Source organism: Hevea brasiliensis, chromosome 14, assembly GCF_030052815.1.
Source record: "Hevea brasiliensis isolate MT/VB/25A 57/8 chromosome 14, ASM3005281v1, whole genome shotgun sequence".
In the NCBI taxonomy this organism is placed as follows: Eukaryota; Viridiplantae; Streptophyta; class Magnoliopsida; order Malpighiales; family Euphorbiaceae; genus Hevea; species Hevea brasiliensis.
In genome coordinates this window covers 85,995,381-86,017,338 of record NC_079506.1, presented here as the reverse complement: position 1 = coordinate 86,017,338, position 21,958 = coordinate 85,995,381, and the positions used below count along the sequence as shown (strand labels likewise).

At 32.4% G+C, this 21,958-nt stretch overlaps 1 pseudogene; it reads right to left on the bottom strand.

The window, feature by feature from the left end:
- Positions 1–3,786: 3,786 nt before the first annotated feature.
- LOC110667073 (protein DA1-related 2-like) lies at positions 3,787–21,910 on the bottom strand (annotated as a pseudogene).
- Positions 21,911–21,958: the final 48 nt, after the last annotated feature.

The window sequence follows — 21,958 nt, the reverse complement described above, 5'->3', positions numbered from 1 at the left end:
AAACAAATTCAATTTCAAATAACCCTACGTTTCTATTTAACCTAATTAATTAATTTTCACCAAGTTACCCTAAGGATAATTGAACTAAGTTAATTATGTACATGTGTAATTTATTCTAATATCACATAAGGCCCAAACAATCACAACCTAATAAAGATTTCTAACATGCAAATTTATTTTACAATTACCAAGTATTAAATTAAATTTATTTACATGCCAATGTTAGTTTAATTTACAAACAAGATTAATTTTAATTTACAAAGTATTTATTTAAATTAATTACATGTAAAAGTCAGTTAAATTAAAAAAACAAAGTTAATTTTAATTTACCAAATAAAAGTTCTATTATTACTATAATTTCATGCCAATAGTTATTCGATAAGTTTAGAGTTACTTACCTGTTGGTAAATGCAGTTGCCATTAGGGCAAGCTACCCTTAAAAAAGGGTATTCTCTTCTAGTATGGCAATAATATCCCTGGCTTACTCCCATTTAGCTCCATATAAGCTCCGCGCAAATGCCCTCTTTGGTACTTACCTTAGGGCTACTTACCAATTTTGTTTGTTATAAAAATAAAGAAAATAAAGAAAAATAATAAAAGTACGAGAGACAGAAACTAAACATGTGCAGAGTTGTGTATCCCCTCAAATTAAACATGATTACATGATCTATATGAACATATAAAATAAATTGAAGACAAAGAGCATAGAATTAAAATATTGTGTGGCATAGATCTTGAAAAGAAAACAATAAAAACTGACCTTCCAGAAATCTTGTATGAAAATCTTCTTGAAGAAAAGAAAAAAAATAAGGAAGAACTCAAAGAGTCTTAAATATCTCTGAATTTCTTATAGCTCTGAATTTTCTCTTCCTCTTTCCTCCCATCATCCCTTTCTTCCCTTCTCTAGTAGGGTATTTATAGGGTTTAGGAAGAGAGGTGTGATAGGGTTTGGAGTCTTAGGATGATAGAGTTTAGATGACTTAAACAACTACGATTGCAGAGTTTGAATAAGACTGGGATATGGGTGAGGTGTTTCAACCAATAGGAAGACAGGAAAAAATGGAAGGCACCAATAGGGAGTGAGGAAGAGGTGTGGTAGGGTTTGGAGTCTTAAGGTGATAAAGTTTAGATGACTTAAATAACTACGATTGCAGAATTCGAATAAGACTGGGATATGGGTGAGGTGTTTCAACCAATAGGAAGACAGTAAAAAATGGAAGGCACCAATAGGGAGTGAGGAAGAGAGTGGGGCCAAGGAGGAGAGAGATATTTTGTTATTTAATTTTTAGAAAATAATTAAATGGATCTCATTTAAAATTCCTAACTAGGCTTTCTTAGGTCCATAGAGCCTAATTAAGCTTAATTAGATCCATTTAAGAACTGCCCATATTAAATTTAAACAAAATAAATTTTTATTTAAATTTAATTAAATTAATTTTTCCAAAATTTTATTATTATTTTTATTTTTTCAAGATCATGCCACGGAATTAATAATTCAGCTCCATGCCTCCAATTACATCTTACAGTCATATAATTTTTCATCATCGGGTTTTCCACGGCCTCAATGCACATACTCATCACAAAATAAGGGTCTACAGTAATCATAATTACATCTATTTTTATATGTAATGATATTTATATTATTTTAAGTATAATTGATTATATTATGTAATTGTCATTCCATTATATAAAAATTTTTTGTGTTACTAAATAACATAATCAAATATACAATGTAATCATAATTACGTTACAATTTTAATTACATTATACCAAATATGGCCTTAATGTGTGAGCAGGCACTGTTCTTCCTATAAATCGAAATTCAACTAAATTTATAACTTTAGTTTGATTTGGTTTACCATGTTTCAATTTTGTTATAGTTTGATTTTTAATACTTAAATTTGATTTGATTGTAAATTGAAATTTGATTGTTAAAAATAATTTCATATAATTGCTATCAAGAAAAGTTAAACCTATATTACCATTTGGACTTTAAAATTAGTTATTAAAATATAATATATAACGTAACATATCTTTAATTATTTTTTAAATATGTATTCTTTAATTTTATATATATATATTAAGGACTATAAATTATATTATATAATACACTAATACACTTATAATTAAAATTTATAAAATTATTTAATGCATTTATAATTAAAAGTATTAAGAAAAGCTAAATGAATGAAAAGATAGTATTGAGTTGTATCTAGCCTATTATTATAATTATTATGTGTATATATAAGCATATATATTGCAATTTTAATTGCATATAAGGCTCCATTTATTTTACGTATATTTTTTTGCGTTTAGGCACTCAAAAAAATGGGTTAACTAAAAGTCAAAGGGAAATTTTAAGAAAAATGACTTTCTCTTTTGAAAAGAGAAAGTAATTCTCTATTTTCTATATTTTGATAATCTTATATATAAATACATGTCATTAATTTAACATTGTAACCAAATAATGAAAATTATTTTTGTAGAAAATATTTTTTAAGAAAATATTTTCCATGCAAATAACGATTTCAGTTTGCTTAATAATGAAAAACTAGAATCAAACAATAATAGCAAAATAAATTCAATTGGGTATAATAATATTCTTCAGTTTGGTTCAAAACGATAAGGAACCGTGCACACCTTAATTAGTGGACAATAATTTTTCAATTGCCCTGCTTCTCATTTCCCTTTATCTATAATTGACAAATGCAATTTCCTCCTCTAGTTTTGAATTGCAATATTTATTTGTTTCACAGAGTAGGTAGATGACATTAGTAGTTTTATAGTCACGGCAATGAAAAAATTATAGCCATCACAAGCCTGCCTTCAGATTTGTAGTGGTTACTTCTCTCTTAGTTGTAGATTTTGTTTCTCTACATAAAATATTGTCTAAGTCCCTTTTTCCCCCTTTGCTGTAAATAATCTCCACATCTTGGCAATTGCCTAGTAAGGGCAAAGAGAAGGAGGGAGAGTGAGATTACAACACCTTTCAATCTTAACAAGTAATATGACTAATAGCAATTATATCTATATCAAATACATCATGCATTCAAAACCACAATTATTCAAATCTGAATTGAAAAATGTAGAATAGTAATGCTAGTGAAATCTTATTGAATTAGCTTTGTAAGCATAATCTGTTTGGTTGCATCTTAATTGTTAGTTTCACAATTGCTCTACCACATGGCAGTTAGGTTCTTTGCTATCCCTACTTTGTTCTTAATATAGTACACCGTAAAAAATACCCAAGTATATGATTTGACACCCAAACGTATGAGAGTTCATCACCTGAACCATCACATGATCAGACTTTCATTATGGTTTGAACAACCATATGATTTGCCTGTTGAGTCTTATGGTTTAGACACCATGATATTCACCTAACCAAATAGCCGAATGATAGTTTCCTAGTCCAACATTAACTCTATCAACTAAGGATAAGTGTCCTATCTCATCTCAGATTTCAAACCTCACTCAAACTAGGATTCCTCTTTGACAAGAATACTCAATGACCACACTCGTACTTCAATAGTAGTTCATCCAATGCTTATATAAGAAAACTAGTCAAGTATATTTTCTCTCGTAGCTCATTCATTGAATTATAGTTCCAATAGTACCCATCTTAAGTATTGGAGAGATTACCTAAATCAACTCACCCAATTTTCTATTCTACCCTTGTGTAGTAAGTTGATACCCACAGGAGTTGCCCATGAATAGAATCAATTCCCAATGAATAATTAACAAGTGGGGAAAGCATGACAATTGTAGCTAAAACAAAATTGAATAGAAAGAATTTCTCTTAATTACAATATAATAATAGATCATGGTGGATGCATATTATTTAGCTTGAAGAGTGATTGTTAGACTTTCTCCAACAAGCTAAATCCTTTGGAGAAGCAAAATACTATACTAAAGAAGAGATGAAGCAACATATAACCTTTGTTAGTATTACAACAAGAAATGCCCAGTAAACCATATATGATCTAAAGCGCGACGTAAACCATACTTATTGACAGTAGCATTAGCCGCCTTGAAGCCTCCCCCATAAACTGGTGAAGCATCATTGGCAATTTGATGCATGAAAAACTCACCCAATTTACTTTCAACATTGGACTTCCCTCTCTTTTTGGAAGATGATGATGAAGAGGAAGCTACTGACGTAGATGGCATGCCTATATATGGTAATACTTCTGATTCAAGCCACATATATGAGAGTATTTGGTAGATTCCTTCCTCTACCTCAGGATTAAGATTACAATAGCCTGCATTATAAAAAATAGTGTAATTTAATAAAAATATTCCTAGTAGAACATTTTCAGATGGGCATCTATTCTACCTTTAAGGCATAACCAGCCATGCATCAACACGTGGGCAAGAGTAGCACCTGTTAGTAGTCTGCATCAAACAAGTAAATCAAGAAACATGATTTTCCAAAAAAAGCTCAATATATTAGAGAATTGATCGATATCTTAGCAAAAAAAAGATAAATAATATTATGAGTCTACCTCCAACAAGGATATTAATAAATGAAATTTTCTGAAAAAAGAAACATGAGTGAACATAAAACATGCCACTGGTTATTACCTTGGAAGATCATAAAGTACAAGAATAGCAGTAACCTCTCATCTTTTTGGAGTCAGCTTTTGTGGTTGAGTTTTAATTCCAATTAGTCGATTACTGCCAATTCTTGGCCGCTTCTGTATCTAGATATCAATCAAAGAGAAAGAGAAAGCAACTTGGCATCAATTCAATTCCTCACTCATAAACCAATAGGTTAGCTAAACAAAATCAAATAGCATAGTTGCCTCATATCATACACTGGTAATAGTCTACTCTTCTAAAAGGCATAGACCCCTTATCTCAGGCATGTGATAATATCCCTGGGGAAAAAGAAACACACAAATGAACAAGGGTAATTTCAAACGTAAACCTAAATGATATAGCAAGAGATCACATATTACATTTTTCTCCCCAACAACAGCTTCATCAAGTGCTTGTCTTTCAATAAGAAGCATGGGAAATTATTGATCTAGTTTCGTATTTATCCCTTTATAGTTGTCCCCGATAGCATAGTAAAGGGGTTGGCAATCACCAGTGTCCATTATAGCAGACTCCATGCATTCTAAGCATAATCTCCGTCCATCTTCTAAAAAATAATATCTTGTATCCCAAGACTTCATGATGACAGTAAATGAAAATGACAAATAAAATAACCAATAACCATTATGAGTAAACGAATTTAATTATAATATTTATCATGTTTTATTATCCAGACATTAAGAGATGAGTCTGTTGGACCAGATTATTTATTGTGTTAACTTAGGTAAATACCTCCAAGCGTTCACAACTACAGCACCTAGCTGTGTTATCGTGGTCATGTGATGGGCAGTATTTCTAAGACCAAAAAGGATGGCATCTATACTCAATTAAACCAGCTTCATTCATTGGGATCTAATAATTTGTGAAAGTGGAAATTATAACATTAATACAAGCCATGTATAGTTAACATGGACAATAAACAAGCTGCAAAAAGTGCATAACCCCCTAGACCAAGCATAATAGTAGTATTAGAATCCTGTCTATAATAATGGCTTTATGCTTTTTACATGTAAATTGATATATTTCTTAACATAGTGATTAAGATGATATAAACCATTGCAATCAGATCAAATTCAAACATGTTGCCCATTTTATATATGATATCAAGAATAATCATTTTAATGATTAGATAAAAAGGATAAAACTTCCATAAATAAGTATTGAATATAGTTTTAAAATTTAGAAATTTAAATCAAAATTTTCAGCTTGTTCATAAATTGATGCTAAGAATAGTAGGTATAAGTATCAATTGTTTGATTACATGCAGTTAAATAAAAAAATAAATGTTAATATACTTCATATGAATGGAAAAACTTCCATTTTGTCTTCACTAACAAACAACTACAATTAATAAAAATGAAAACAAAGCAATTAATTTTTTTTTCCTTACATTTTGGAGACAAACTTCACATTTAGGATGAATAAACTCTTTCAAGCAAGGCTTGTGATATGGATCCCCACCTAACAAAGAAAACTTGGATCAACAGAAAAAGAAATATGAGTAAGAGCTAGATGAAACAAAAGTTTAAATTCACTATTGGATTTTTTTTTTATTTTGATGTGCAATTTTCAAAATATTTCACTCAGTTGATGGAGTTACATATATGGTAAAACAGACACTAGTGTAACCAAAAGGAGGAAATTACCTCATTCTTAGTAATTGGGTAGCCACAAGAAGAACAACGAAAGCACTCTGGATGAAAAAAATTTTCGATGTGTTTCAAGTAATTGCCACAACCAATTTCACGATGGCAGCTGTCACATAATCTGCAAGTTGCACGCATAAACATTCATGGCCTACAAAATTCAAGATTGGAATACTCAAAATTTTCAAACTTATAAGTGATTCCTTTTTTTTATTTTCCCTTTTACAGGCAATTTCTTGTTCTAATTAGCAAGATAGAAGAATTCTAAAAAAAATATTTGCAAACGAATATAAAATGGGAGTCACAAGTACCCTAGCCCAAAAGTGTATTATTTGAATTCATAAATAGAAATTTGACAATGTAACACAATGCTACATTTTCCTAATTGAAAGAGCGAAATTAGAGGATTTGCTTCCTGGTGGTGTACCAAGAAGAGAAAATTCATTATTATTATTCTTACAATCTTGATTAGTGAAACAAGAACTCATCTCACCTAAGTCTCAATTCAAACTAGTTGGGTTGGCCATACGGATTCCTTTCCTCTCATCCACTTGGTTTAAGACTACATCTTCAGAAGGATTTGGTGCTGTTAAGTAGTTTCTCAAGACTTACCCCTATGTCATCCTAGGTCTTCCCTTCACTTTCTTATCTACTATCACTTCATTATGCTCAACCTTCCATACCGGTGAAGTAGTGATAAAGGGTTTACTAGTGAACAATGGATGTTAAATTTAGATAATAGTTATCATAATCTTATTATGATGGCAAATTTAAATTTATGCAAATGATATGTTTATATTGAGCAATCCATATCCTTACCAAATGCTCACTAGTACAGCTAAAATGTGTAAAGTGACAATTGGCCCTAACCAAGATCAAGCAACAAAGTACTAGCAACTAATTATCCTCTATTTGGATTGAGTGCAACATGGTTTATTAATATATTATATCGTACTGTACTGTATTGTATTGTATGATTTTTATTGTTAACATGTTTAGAAAGATAGTATTGTACATGATGGTTTAACAACATTTTCTTATTTAGTTAAATAGTATGATATGGTATAATAAATATGAAAATTACTAAAATACTCTAATTGTTGTTTTAAATATATAAAGAGTTGTTTTAAACTTTACTTGCACTGCGGCCCATACAATTTGTATTGTAAAGTGTAGGCCCTGTAAGCTATAATGAGCTTGATTTTGATGATAACAAAACTTAATGAAATATACATTAACTCTTTGTGCATAAGTATTTAAAGTGATTTTATAAGTCATGATATGCAAAGACATTGATGGAAGGACTATTCTATTGACATGGCTGATATAAAAGGAGTTTATCATCTTGTATAACACAAGACAAATCAAAGTCCATGAAGAAATAGGATAGAAATTAAGTTCTTAGGTCCATTGCACAAGATTAGAGAATTTATGCCATTTAAGACCTAAAATCAATTTTGTTTTTAGATTCAAGAACTTAGAAAGTGTTTTTATATCATTTCTAAGGTTTTTGAATGGTCAAAATAATTTTTACAACCTTCATTCAAAAACTCAAAATTTTAAAATTTAAGTCAGACAGTAGAGAAATTAGTTAACCCGTTGCGAAAATTAGTTAACTAGTTTTGATGTCTAAAATTCTCTGTCTTACAAAACTAGTTAACCAGTGAAAATTTTAGTTAACTATTTTTGTGATATAACCTGACTCAACTCTGCTGCACGACTTTTTAAGTAATAACGGCTAGTTTTTTGAAAATTAAAGAGCCGTTAGACACACTCTCCAGCAGACATTTTTGGCAATGACTTTCTATAAAAGTCATCATTTACTACAATTCTAACTAATGAAAGTGCTCTTATTTATAGTGAATTTATTGTGGTATTTTTAAAGCTTTCATTCAAATACTCTTGAGTTTGAGTGGCAAATCTTCTCTCTCAATCTTTTAGCATTAAATTCTATATCTGAGAGTTATTGAGAGTGATTTCTTCTATAACAAAACCTATTTAAGGTTGTGTAAGTGTGAGGACACACTTGTGGAAGGTTTTCAAGCACCTTGTGAAGCTTGTGGGAGGTTTTCAAGTACCTTGTGAAGCTTGTGGTCTTTTGTGGGAAGCAAAGACGTTGTAAAGGTCCTCAAGCACCTGGGAAGCTTGCTGAGATTGTAAAGGCTTTGAATCTTACCTGTTAAAAAGATCAAATAGTGGAGTGACTCTCAAAGTGGGACTTTGGAAAGAGTGGATGTAGGCTAAGAGAGCCAAACCACTATAAACATTGTGTTTGATTCTCTTCTTCCCTTAACTCTTTAATTTTAAACACTTTGATTCTCTGATTATATATTGAATGTGTTGAGAATTTGTTTTATTAAGTTAATACTGAGGTTGAACAATTAAACTTGCAAACTCTAAGTTTTATGTGAGAAAATACACTTGATATTAAGTAATTATTTTGTGTATGAGCTAGTATTTGTGCATAACTTGATTGATTACTTAAATTACATCCTAAGAACAGAGTTATACACATACATAGAAGTGCAAAGCCTCAATTTTTCATTAAGTCTTGAGCAAGGACTGAAAAATTGTCTAAAGTGTCCAATTGACCCCCCTCTTGGTCACTTTCTTTGGGACAACAAATTGATATCAAAGCTTGTCTCTCTTGCTTGAGGTTTAAACACCTTACAGAGATCTTACAATGGTTGGCACATCTAACACAGCTGGTATCCCTGCACCTTTAGCTGAAGGACACTCTATCACTAGACCACCTTTGTTTAATGGTTCTAATTATTCTTTCTGGAAAGTCAGGATGAGAAAACTTTATTCAATCTATTGATATTGAAGCATGGCAAAGAATTTTTAAAGGTCCTGAAATTCCATTAGAATTGCATGCTGATGGTTATAGAGAAAAACTAGAAGATGAATATAATGAACTTGATTGGAAGAAAGTTTCTTCAAATGCTAAAGCTTTAAACATTCTTCATTGTGCACTTGATGCAACTGAGTATAATCGTATTTCAGGTTGTACATTCGCAAAAGAAGTGTGGGATAAACTTGAAGTCGCATATGAAGGGACTAATCAAGTGAAGGAATCAAAAGCAAATAGGCTTGTTCGGGAATATGAACTATTTGAGATGAAACCTGGAGAAACCATTTCAGAATTGAGCACAAGATTTACTGATCTGGTGAATGTTCTCAAAGCTCTTGAAAAAGAATTCACTGAAGAAGAGTTAGTCAAGAAAGTCTTAAGGTCACTACCTAAATCATGGGAAACAAAAGTTACAGTGATCTTTAACACCAAAGATTTCTCTAAATTCATTTATGATGAGCTGATTGGTTCTCTTATTGCTCATGAAATGCTTTATGACAAGAGCAAGAGCAATGTAGATGATGAAAAGAAAAAGAGAGGAATTGCCTTAAAGTCAAGCCAAGATGATGAATTAAGGAAAACTACAGCTTTTAAGGCTGCCTCAAGTGACAGCTCCAATAGTTCAAGTGATGAAGATGATCTTGCCATGATTACAAGAAGATTCAAGAAAGCATTCAAAAAGGGAGGTTCGAAATATAAGAAATTCCTAAAGAAGTATTCTCTCAAAGGTGAAACAAGCAAGGATCAAAGTGAGATTAAATGCTTTGAATGCAACAAACCTGGTCACATCAAGCCAAATTGTCCTAAACTGAAAAAAAAAGAATTCAAAGGACAAGAGCAAGAAAGCTTTGGTTGCTGGTTGGATGGACAGTGATGATTCCTCAAGTGATAACTCTAGTGACAAGGAGGTTGCACACATTTGTCTCATGGCTCTAGAAGAAGATAAACCAGAAAGCTCCCAACAAAGAGAAATTAACACTGAGGTAAATAATTCTGACTCTCTTAGTATTGAGGATTATGAAGATTCATTTGCCAAATTATATGAAGAATACAAAGTTTATAAGAAAAAATATTCTGCTTTAAACAAAGAAATTGCTTCCTTAAGAGTTGAAAATGATTCTATGAGCATTATTGTACAAGAAAATAAGTTTTATAAAAATCAAATGCTCATGTTTGATGAGTTGAATAAGGAGTTAGAAGATTCAAAAACTACTTGTGAAAAAACTAATTGAGAAAAATAGGATTTTAGAAACTAAGGTGGAATCTTTGACGAATGATTTAGCTAAATTCACAAATGGCACACAAATTCTTGATACGTTACTTGGTTCTCAAAGATTATCAAATCAAAAATATGTTCTTGGTTATGATGGATTCATGCACTATGGAAAATACAAAAATTTCTTTGTGAAAGCTTCATCTCATTCATTATCAAATGTCATTTGCTTCTATTGTAACCAAAATGGTCATATGGTTAGTCATTGTCCCATAAGGAAAGGTTCCTCAAAAGTAAAAAGGATATGGGTGCCTAAAGGAATAATTCCTAATGTCTCTAACCCCCAAGGACCCAAACTTGCTTGGGTACCTAAGAAATAGTAAATTAATTTCAGGTATGTCTTAGAAGCAAGCAAGAGTGTGAACGATGGTATGTTGATAGTGCTTGCTCAAGACACATGACTGGAGACAAAGAAAAATTCTCAAACCTTACCTTGAAAAGCGGTGGACATGTGAGATTTTGTGACAAAGGCAAAGCTTACATCATTGGAAGTGGCTCTATTGGGAAAAATCCAAGCATGAAGGATGTCGCAATAGTTGAAGGTTTGAAATTCAATCTTCTTATTGTAAGTCAACTATGTGATAAAGGTTACAAAGTTGTTTTTAATTCTACACATTGTGAGATTAGAAGTTTGCATAATGATCATACATTATTCATTGCACCTAGAAGTGAAAATGTATATTTGCTTGATTTGAATGTTATTGAAAATGGAAATGAAAGATGTCTTGTATCTCTTGAAGAAGATAATTGGTTGTGGCATAGAAGGCTTGGTCATGCCAGTATGCATGTGATTTCAAAACTTTTAAGATATGACCTTGTTAAAGGTTTGCCAAAAATTAACTTTGAAAAAGATCATGTTTGCAAGCCTTGTTCTCTTGGGAAACAAACCAAAGTTTCCTTCAAATCAAAAAATGTTGTTTCAACATCTAGACCTCTTGAGTTATTCCTATTACACTTATAAGTCTTGGTGGTAAAGCGTATACTTTGGTCATAGTAGATGATTATACTAGGTATACATGGACATATTTTCTTGCACATAAGGATGAAACTTTTAGTGTATTTATATATTTTTGTAAGAAAGTACAAAGTGAAAAAGGCTTACCCATTTCCTCCATTAGAAGTGATCATGGGAGAGAGTTTGAAAACTAATCTTTTGATGAATTTTGTTCAAACAATGGCATTTTTCATAACTTTTCAGCTCCTAGAACCCCACAACAAAATGGAGTTGTAGAGAGGAAAAATAGAACTTTACAAGAAATGGCAAGAACAATGCTTAGTGAACACAGTCTTCCAAAATACTTTTGGGCAGAAGCCATAAACACTGCTTGCTATATCTTGAATAGAGCAATGATTAGGCCAATCTTAAAGAAAACCTCTTATGAATTATGGAAAGGGAGAAAGCCTAACATTTCTTACTTTCGTGCATTTGGTTGTAGGTGTTATATTTTGAACAACAAGAAGGATAACCTCAAAAAGTTTGATGTAAAATCAAATGAAGGTATTTTTCTAGGATATTCAATGCATAGCAAAGCTTATAGAGTCTTTAATAGGAGAACTTTGTTAGTTGAGGAAACCATTCATGTTGTATTTGATGAAACTAACAACTTCTTGGAAAGAAAGATTGTTTGTGATGATGATGAACTAGGTAAAATTTTTGGAAGAAAAAAGGATAAGACTCAAAAGCATCAAAGTCAACCTATTGAGCCCCAAAGTGCAATTGGGAATGATGTTGTCAATAAAAATGCTAATGAGAAAGATCAAGAAGGTGATCAAGAAGTATTGCCTAATATTGAAGAACTCCAAATTGATGAACCACATCATGATGACCTACCTCAAGAATGGAGATATCATAGAGATCATCCAAAGTATGACATAATTGATAGCCCTTCACAAAAGATGATGACAAGAGCTCAACTTCGAAAATACTTTGGTAATGTTGCATTTGTTTCTCAACTTGAACCAAAGTCTTATAATGAAGCTCAAAGTGATGAGAATTGGATTCTTGATATGCAAGAAGAACTCAATCAATTTGAGAGAAATAAAGTATGGAAACTTATTCCTAGGCCTAGAAATCATTCTATCATTGATACCAAGTGGGTTTTTAGGAACAAGATGGATGATAAAGGGCATGTCATTAGAAATAAGGCTAGATTAGTAGCTTAAAGATATAATCAAGAGGAAGGTATTGATTTTGATGAGACTTTTGCTTCGGTTACTAGAATTGAAGCTATTAGAATGTTGTGTGCATTTGCATATTATAAAAATTTTATGCTATATCAAATGAATGTTAAGAGTGCGTTCTTGAATGGTTATATTGATGAAGAAGTTTACGCTGAACAACTACCAGGTTTTGAAAACTATGAATTTCCTAATCATGTTTATAAACTCACTAAGGCCTTATATGGATTGAAGGAAGCCCCTAGAGCTTGGTATGAGAGGCTTAGTAAGTTTCTTTTAGATAATGGTTTTCAAAGAGGAAAAGTAGACAACACACTCTTCACAAAAACACATAAACATGATATGTTTATTGTTCAAATTTATGTTGATGACATTATTTTTGGTGCTACTAATGCTTCTCTATGCAAAAGCTTCTCTAAGATGATGCAAAATGAATTTGAAATGAGCATGATGGGTGAACTTACCTTTTTCCTTGGACTACAAATTAAGCAACTCAATGGCGGCATCTTCATTAATCAATCCAAGTACATCAAAGATATGCTAAAAAAATTCAAGATGGATGATTTGAAGAGTATTAGAACTCCTATGAGCTCCACCATCAAGTTGGAAAAGGATGAAAAAGGTAAAGATGTTGATCAAAAGCTATTTAGAGGCATGATTGGCTCACTTTTATATTTAATTGCATCTAGACCTGACATTCATTTTAGTGTGTGTTTGTGTGCTCGGTTTCAATCATGTCCTAAGGAATCTCATCTAATTGCTGTTAAAAGGATTTTCAAATACCTCATTGGCACACACTAAATTAGTTTATGGTATCCTAAATGCGACACATTTGATCTAGTTGGATATAGTGATTCTGACTTTGCTGAAATTAGATTGGATAGAAAGAGTACTTCGGGTCTTGCCAATTCCTAGGTCATGCCTTAGTGTCTTGGCATAGTAAGAAACAAACTTCTGTAGCTCTTTCTACTGCTGAAGCAGAATACATTGCTGCAGGAAGTTGTGTTGCTCAAATTCTATGGATGAAGCAACAATTAGAAGATTTTGGTATAAAGGTTGATCATGTTCCTATAAGGTGTGATAATACTAGTGCAATCAACCTAACTAAAAATCCAGTCTAACACTCTAGATCAAAGCACATAGAAATTAGACATCACTTTATTAGAGATCATGTTCAAAACCGTGACATTAAGTTAGAGTTTGTTCCTACATAACAATAACTTACAGATATTTTTACAAAACCACTAAATGAGGAAAACTTTTGTAGGATTAGAAGAGAACTTGGCATGAGTGAAGCTATTGAATGATATTTATTACATTTGATATGAATTTGGTGCATAAATTGGTTAAATATGTTGTTAGTGCTATATTCTGCGTACATGTGTTTTTAGTTAACTACTTTCTCACTGCAGTTGTCTAGTTTTATACCTGTATAATATTTAGCCAACTAGGTTTCAAAATTAGTTAACTAATTTTGCCTCTGTGTACATTTGAGAAAATGTGCCTGTTTTAAAATTACTTTCTTTCTAACGGGTATTTTTGCTCTCTTTATAATCTATTTTGACAAATATGCCCCTAAGCACAGTTATGCTCTTTTTATGTCTTTAAAGGGTAAAATTGGGTTTTGGCAAAAAGGGATTCCCGGTTCTCCATGAAAAACTGTACACAATTTCAAAATTTGAATTTTTTTTAACTGCTACATATCACTTCAATCAATCTAAAACTCCCTTATTTCTCTGCTGCAAGTTGATTCTCCACTCTCTTAGAAACCCCAAATTTCTCTCAAGACCAGAAATCCCCAATTTTCCTTCTCGAAATCCCTAAATGGTAAAATCCCGTTCTTCCTCAAGCCGTTACTTCTCATTGAAATTTTTCAAGAATCGATGGCAAGGGTAAAACAAGTGGCTACTAAATCTCGAAAATTCATGGGTGATGCTATGAAACCCGCTGGCAGATCCGAAAAGGAAAGAGAAGAAGAAATTGAAGTTGAGAACAATGATGAAGAAACAGAGACGGTGGTAGAACGAGCAAGAAAAAGAAAGGGAAAGGGTATTATTGGGTCAGAGCCTTCTGAGAAAAAGAAGAAAATGGAGAAGGCCCCTGCTTCGAAACCTTTTGTGCAACAAAATATTTTTGAACCAAGGTACATTAAATGGGATTCATTTTCTGACTTGCCTTATGAATTTGAAGATTTATTTACTTTTCAAGGCTGGATGGAATTTTCTGAGTTGAATGAATATTATTATACTTATTTGATTCAAGAATTTTATGGAAGTATGAAAGAAGTTGTTAAAGGAGAAAGTTTTAGTGTGAAAGTTAAGAAGAAAAGTCAGATTGTTAATGTTGATTTCTTAGCCTCTGTTTTAAACCTACCAAATGATGGAAATAGGATTGGAACCTTCAAAGATTCTAGGAAGCTTGAAGGATATGATGAGAAGGCGTTTCAATTGTCAATTTTTCCGGAGGGTACACTTGAAAATGAAATGACCAATATCAGTTTAGTGCCTCAAAATTTTAGGATTCTACAATCCTTCATTCGATATTTGCTCAATCCTAGAAGTGGTAGTCACTCATATGCAAATAGCCTTGATTTATGCATTATGTGGCACTTTGTTAACAAAATCAGATTTCATTTGCCATTTTTTATTTTTAAAGTGATTGCTAAGTCTAGTAAGCATAGAAGGTTGCCATATGCTATGCCTTTGACTCTTGTATTTCAAGCTATGGGAGTTAATTTGAGCAAAGAAAAGAAGTTTAGCAATCCTATCCCCATTAAGGAGATATTCAAGGCTGATGATGGTAGGAAAAGGAGTAAAAAAGAAGAGAAAAAGAAAGAAGAAGAGACTGAGGTTGAGATTGAATCTGAATCAGAATCAAATTCTGAAACAGAATCGGACATCCCAATAAGCAAGTTGAAAGAGAGAAGTTCTAAGATAGATGAAGGGGAAAGTTCTAAGAAGAAAGAGAAAATGAAGCTAAAAATGTCAGATTTTGTGAAAATAAGTAAAGCAAATCCGGACATGATGAAGGAAATCAAAGAAATTAGTGGAATGACCTTGAGTATTTTAGAAAAATCTCATGAATTGCAGAAGGGAATTATGGTTGAGCAAAATGCAAAGATGGATATGTTGATTAATAGATTGGATAAACAAGAATGGTTCATGAAGAAGATGGCTCAAATGCTGTTTGGTGAATCTTTTGGAAAGTTTGGAGATTTTGGAAGCTACCCACAGGGTACTGCTGGTCCTAGCAATGCAAAGGCTGCTGGACCTGCTAGACCAAGTGGAGTAAAAATTTTTGAAGTGCAAGAAGAAGAAGAGGAGCATGTAGAAGCTGCTGAAAAGGTGCAAGAAGAAAGTAAGCTAGCTGATATTGAAGAAGTAGAGAAAAATGATGAGAAGGAAGAATCTGTAGAATAGGCATCAGAAGCAGAACAAGAACCTGACAAAGAAAAATCAAGAGAATCTTCCTCATCTCATACTAAAAGCAAAAGCAGCAGTAAAAATGGAAAAAGTGAAGGCAAAAATGGTTCAAGACAAGAAGAGGAGAAGGAAGATGCTGACAAAAAGAAAGAAGAGTAGTCATAAGACCCATCCTCTGATCAACTAAACCCTGTTCCTACTGCCTCTCCACAAGTACCTGAATCAACCATCTCTTTACCCATGCAATACAGCCCTAGAAGAACCAAAGCATAAGCCAGAAAATCAGATCTACCCATTCCTCCAAAAATTCAAGTAACCATACCTGGAAAAGAACCCCCAAAGAAGAAGAAACAAGCCAAACTTGTTGATCCCACTCACCTTAGGAGAAGTGGCAGGATTCTTAGCAGCAAAGATAAACCTTGAGATTTTTGAAATATGCTTTATGAATTTCAAAGTTGTGTCTTTTTGTTTTTCTTTTTAAACAGGGGAGAAAATAGGATAAAGCATATCTTTTTATTGATGTCAAAAAGGGGGAGAAATTAGGAAAAGATAGGAAAATATTTCAACTGACAGAATGTTTTTAGTTAACTGGGTACATTTTTAGTTAACTAATTTTGTTTTGTGGTTATATGGTTCATATTCTGATATAGATATTTTGGACTTATTTTGGAAAGTTATTGAAGATATGATGATAATCTTTAATGATTAACTTATGGTTGATATATCTTATGTATGATGATTGAATTGATCTTGGATGAATTAATCTTGGAAATTGCTTAACATGTTACTTATATTATTATCTTCAAAATGCTTTGAATATCAACTTTAGGGGGAGCTATTTTTTAGCTTCTCAACATTTTTGCATTTTGAATGACTGTGTGCATACATATAGGGGGAGCTTTTCTAAAAGCAAGTTCTTGCATAGATGACATATGTAGATAGTTATACAATTGAATTTTTATGATCTTCATAGATTCATTAAGTTTTGACGTCATCAAAAAGGGGGAGATTGTAGGCCCTGTAAGCTATAATGAGCTTGATTTTGATTATAACAAAACTTAATGAAATAGACATTAACCCTTTGTGCATAAGTATTTGAAGTGATTTTATAGGTCATGATATGCAAAGACATTGATGGAAGGACTATTCTATTGACATGGCTAATATAAAAGGAGTTTATCATCTTGTATAACACAAAACGAATCAAAGTCCACGAAGAAATAGGATAGAAATTAAGTTCTTAGGTCCATTGTACAAGATTGGAGAATTTATGCCATTTAAAACCTAAAATCAATTTTGTTTTTAGATTCAAGAGTTTAGAAAGTGTTTTTATATCATTTCTAAGGTTTTTGAATGGTCAAAATAATTTTTACAACCTTCCTTCAAAAACTCAAAATTTCAAAATTTAAGTCAGACAGTAGTGAAATTAGTTAACCCGTTGCGAAAATTAGTTAACTAGTTTTGATGTCTAAAATTCTCTGTCTTACAAAACTAGTTAACCAATGAAAATTTTAGTTAACTATTTTTATGATATGACCTGACTCAACTTTGCTGCACGACTTTTTAAGTAATAACGGCTAGTTTTTTGAAAATTAAAAAGCCGTTAGACACACTCTCCAGCAGACGTTTTTGGCAATGAAAAGCACCTATAAAAGGCATCATTTACTACAATTCTAACTAATGAAAGTGCTCTTATTTATAGTGAATTTATTGTGGTATTTTTAAAGCTTTCATTCAAATACTCTTGAATTTGAGTGGTAAATCTTCTCTCTCAATCTTTCAGCATTAAATTCTGTATCTGAGAGTTATTGAGAGTGATTTCTTCTACACCAAAACCTATTTAAGGTTGTGTAAGTGTGAGGACACACTTGTGGAAGGTTTTCAAACAATTTGTGAAGCTTGTGGGAGGTTTTCAAGCACCTTGTGAAGCTTGTGGTCTTTTGTGGGAAGCAAAGACGTTGTAAAGGTCCTCAAGCACTTAGGAAGCTTGCTGAGATTGTAAAGGCTTTGAATCTTGCCTTTTGAAAAGATCAAATAGTGGAGTGACTCTCAAAGTGGGACTTTGGGAAGAGTGGATGTAGGCTAAGAGAGCCGAACCATTATAAACATTGTGTTTGATTCTCTTCTTCCCTTAACTCTTTAATTTTCAGCACTTTGATTCTCTAATTATATATTGAATGTGTTGAGAATTTGTTTTATTGAGTTAATACTGAGGCTGAACAATTAAACTTGCAAACTCTGAGTTTTATGTGACAAAATACACTTGATATTAAGTAATTATTTTGTGTATGAGCTAGTATTTATGCATAACTTGATTGATTACTTAAATTACATCCTAGGAACAAAGTTATACATATACATAGAAGTGTAAAGCCTCAATTTTTCATTAAGTCTTGAGCAAGGACTGAAAAATTGTCTAAAGTGTCCAATTCACCCCTCTCTTGGTCACTTTCTTTGGGACAACATAAAGGGTTTAAATTATTAATAGAAACAGTAACATTATCAAAATCAGTAAAAAAAAAATTAGATGAAAAATTCATTTTAAATATTTTTTTAATTAACGTGGTAATATTATGAACTGCATATGTATTATTAAAAACTTTAAAGTATAAAATATATATATATATATATATATGGCTAGAAATTAAAAAGAACTTATGATGGAGGACTGATGTATGTGAGAGATTGAAGATTTTTTGTTAAAGGGAGAGACTGAAGATGAGGGATAAGAAATGTTTCTAAATAAAAAGAATATAGTATAATTGGAATTTTATAAATTATGTATAAAATTGAAATGCAAAAATTTTAAACTATCTAAAACTATCGATTTGGTAGTTTGAAAATATGTGGTAAAATCATATTTAAAATCATCATTTTACAACCCAAAACCACCATTTTTTAGGAACAATCTTTACAAACAAGTAGCATTATTATGCCATACATTATAAAACCATGGGAAACCATCAAACAAACAAGGTGTAGTTGAAGTTGAAGGCCAGTCATTATCATTCATTCCTCTTAATGGACTGAGAAAGATGGTTAAACATGCTGGCAATTCATATAAATGGTGCCTAACTGGACCAACAAGCCAATCAATTTATCAAACCTATTACAGGCAAAATTAACAATTGAAGTTTGACTTATATCCCAAGAAAATGTTTTGTTGAACTAAGCCACATATTCATATTAGCTATTCTTACCTATAACCTATGTTACCATGTTGTGGAGGGGCATGAGGAGGATATCCAGATGGATTAAGGCCATCACGAAGTGCCCTAGCTAGTTCTTCATCATTATCAGTTCGGTATTTGTACCCTGGAAAAGGGCCAATTTTCAAAACAAGGCCAAACGCGAACACATAATGAACTTAAAATATATGGAGCTTGATAGGCATAAAAACCTAAAAACCTGGCCTCCTCCAATCTTCAGCTCGAGAAAGTGCAACAGCAAGATCTGCTTCTTCCTTCTTATCAACTCTAGAGCGCTTATCCTGATTACAGTATTGAAATTTTCTAAGCAACCAAACCAATACATAGAAGTTTTAGTAGTTAAATTCTATAACATTTATGAATTAGTTCTTCTTTTTCACCTTTTCCCACCTTTATTTGCATATAGAACAATTGAATCAGCACATTCAAGCACTTCAAAGTCCAAAACACCCATAAATTAGACAAGAATGGTTCAGATCAACGTATGGGATATGAATAAACCATGTACTCCTATAATAATAGATTTCATTTTTCTTTTTATTGCTAACCATAATGAGTATAGCTTTGTCATCTAAAAATTATTTTGTAAATTGGATTGGCATATTCCAGAAAAATGTCATTAAATATCAGCAAAAATTAAGACATAGAAAGCTTCACTTATCATGTCGACAATCCCAGGATCTAACCGCAATCATACACCTAATGCAAAAGTCAAGTGAGGGGACAGATTTTCAACAGAAAGAGTATAATCTTTATTGGTTAGTCTAGATATGTCACAAATTATTTTCTAGGCTCCTCAGGATGCGGGGTTGACAGCCAAAAGAAAGACTTGTCTAAGCCAAGTAGCTTGCACATACAGTAAACTTTTGGTGTGGCACAAATAAATAAGCATCGGCAAAGAACCTATTACAACAACTTATAAGCCAAAGCCTTCAACTTGCCAATGTAACCGTAACATGCCCTTCAAAAGAAATGGTATTAAAAAAGGACTATAAAAGTTAGCAGCATAAAAGAATTTAATAAAATTAGAGAATAAATGTCTATTGATATTTCTAAAGTAGCCTGTTTTATTTTGAGGACAAAATCTTAAAAAGGTTACCAAGGTTCTAGTTGTTATGTCTTTCTTTCCCAAACCCTGGGGATGGCTGCTACCACTAGTTCCCTGACTAAGAGATCTCGCTGGTGCACCCTTGACCATGTTTTCCTGCTTACCTCTAGTTGGCGAGCCTTGGGCCACATTTTCTCGCCCACCTCCCTTAAAAGTTAGGAGTGACCGCAGCCACCTGTCCTTAACCATGTTTCCTTCTGCAAGACAGCCACTACCGCCTCTACAGCACCTACTAGTTAAAAATCTTACTCAATACAGGTGGCTTAGGAGGAGAACATAATATACAACAATCACTATTACGTTATGTATTCATGCTACACAGAAGAATTTCATCATACCAGTACGACACAGAAAATGAAGAAGAAGAAGAAGAAGAAGAAGAAGAAGTGGAAGAAATATATGGTTGACCGTAGTGGAGAAACAAGATGCTTAAGAAGAAGAAATAATAATATAATAGAATGGAGGAACAACGCAACAGTTGTTGCTGATAGATTGGGAAGAGGTGAAAAAGGGAGAGAATCTGCACAAGAGAATGGAAGTAAAAAGAACAAGATGCTTGAATTGAGATTTTAGTAAGTACTAGGAAGATTGGAATGAGATTCTGCTAAGAGAATACTGATCAGTTCATGAGATTTGGGGAAAATTTATCATTGCTGCCAGGAGAATGCTCCCACTCTGGTGTTGATATACTTGACAGACAAAAGAAGTTGTCAGGGTTTGAAGATACAAACACTCAAGCAGTGGAAAAGTCAGGGTGAGCATATGATCCTTCTTCCGAACGAACCGAATCCAACTAAAAAACTGAACTTTGCAAAATTTTAAATCAAACCAAATTGATTTTCTCAATAAAACGGTTCATTTTGAAGCTTATGATGTAGTAACTATTAAATTCAGATGGAATGCTGAACAAATTACATATTAATTAGAATGATAAGCTGTTTTAGTGTTATAACCAAACCATCCATATCTATCTTTTCCGATTTTAGATTTTGCCATCGTGGGACAAGAATTCCAACAGCAACTATCAAAGCGATGGTTGAATTACTGCTCACTGTAGCTGACGGGTTATATGCTCTTTCATGGCGAATCACATTTCCTGTGTACTATACACTGTTGCATATATTAATGTTAGTGGACAATAAATTTTCCGTTGCCCTGCTTATCACATTTCCTCTTAGCTATAACTGATGGATGCAATTTCCTCCTCCAATTTCCAATTTTGAATTTCAGTGTCTATTTGTCTCTCAGAGTAGGTAGATGACATCAGAAGTTTTACAATCACAGCAATGAAAAATTATATCCATCACAAGCTGGCTTCAGATCTTCAACTGTTGCTTCTACTTCTATCTCACTTGCAGACTCTTCTTCTTTACATTAAATACTGTCAAGTCTTTTTCTTTTCTTTGCTGTAAACAATCACTAAATATTATCTTGGCAGTTGCCTAGCAGAGGCACAGAGAGGCAGGAGTAAGAGTCATAATAAGTAATCTGACTGAATGCAACTATATATATCTTGAAGACCACTATTACTCAAATATGAAAAACTTGAAAAATATAGAATAAGACTAAAAATGAAATCATATGGTTCATAATCAGTTTGGCAATACATTTTTAAATCACTTAATTGCTTGTTTCGCAATTTCTCTACCACATGACAGTTAGGTTCCTT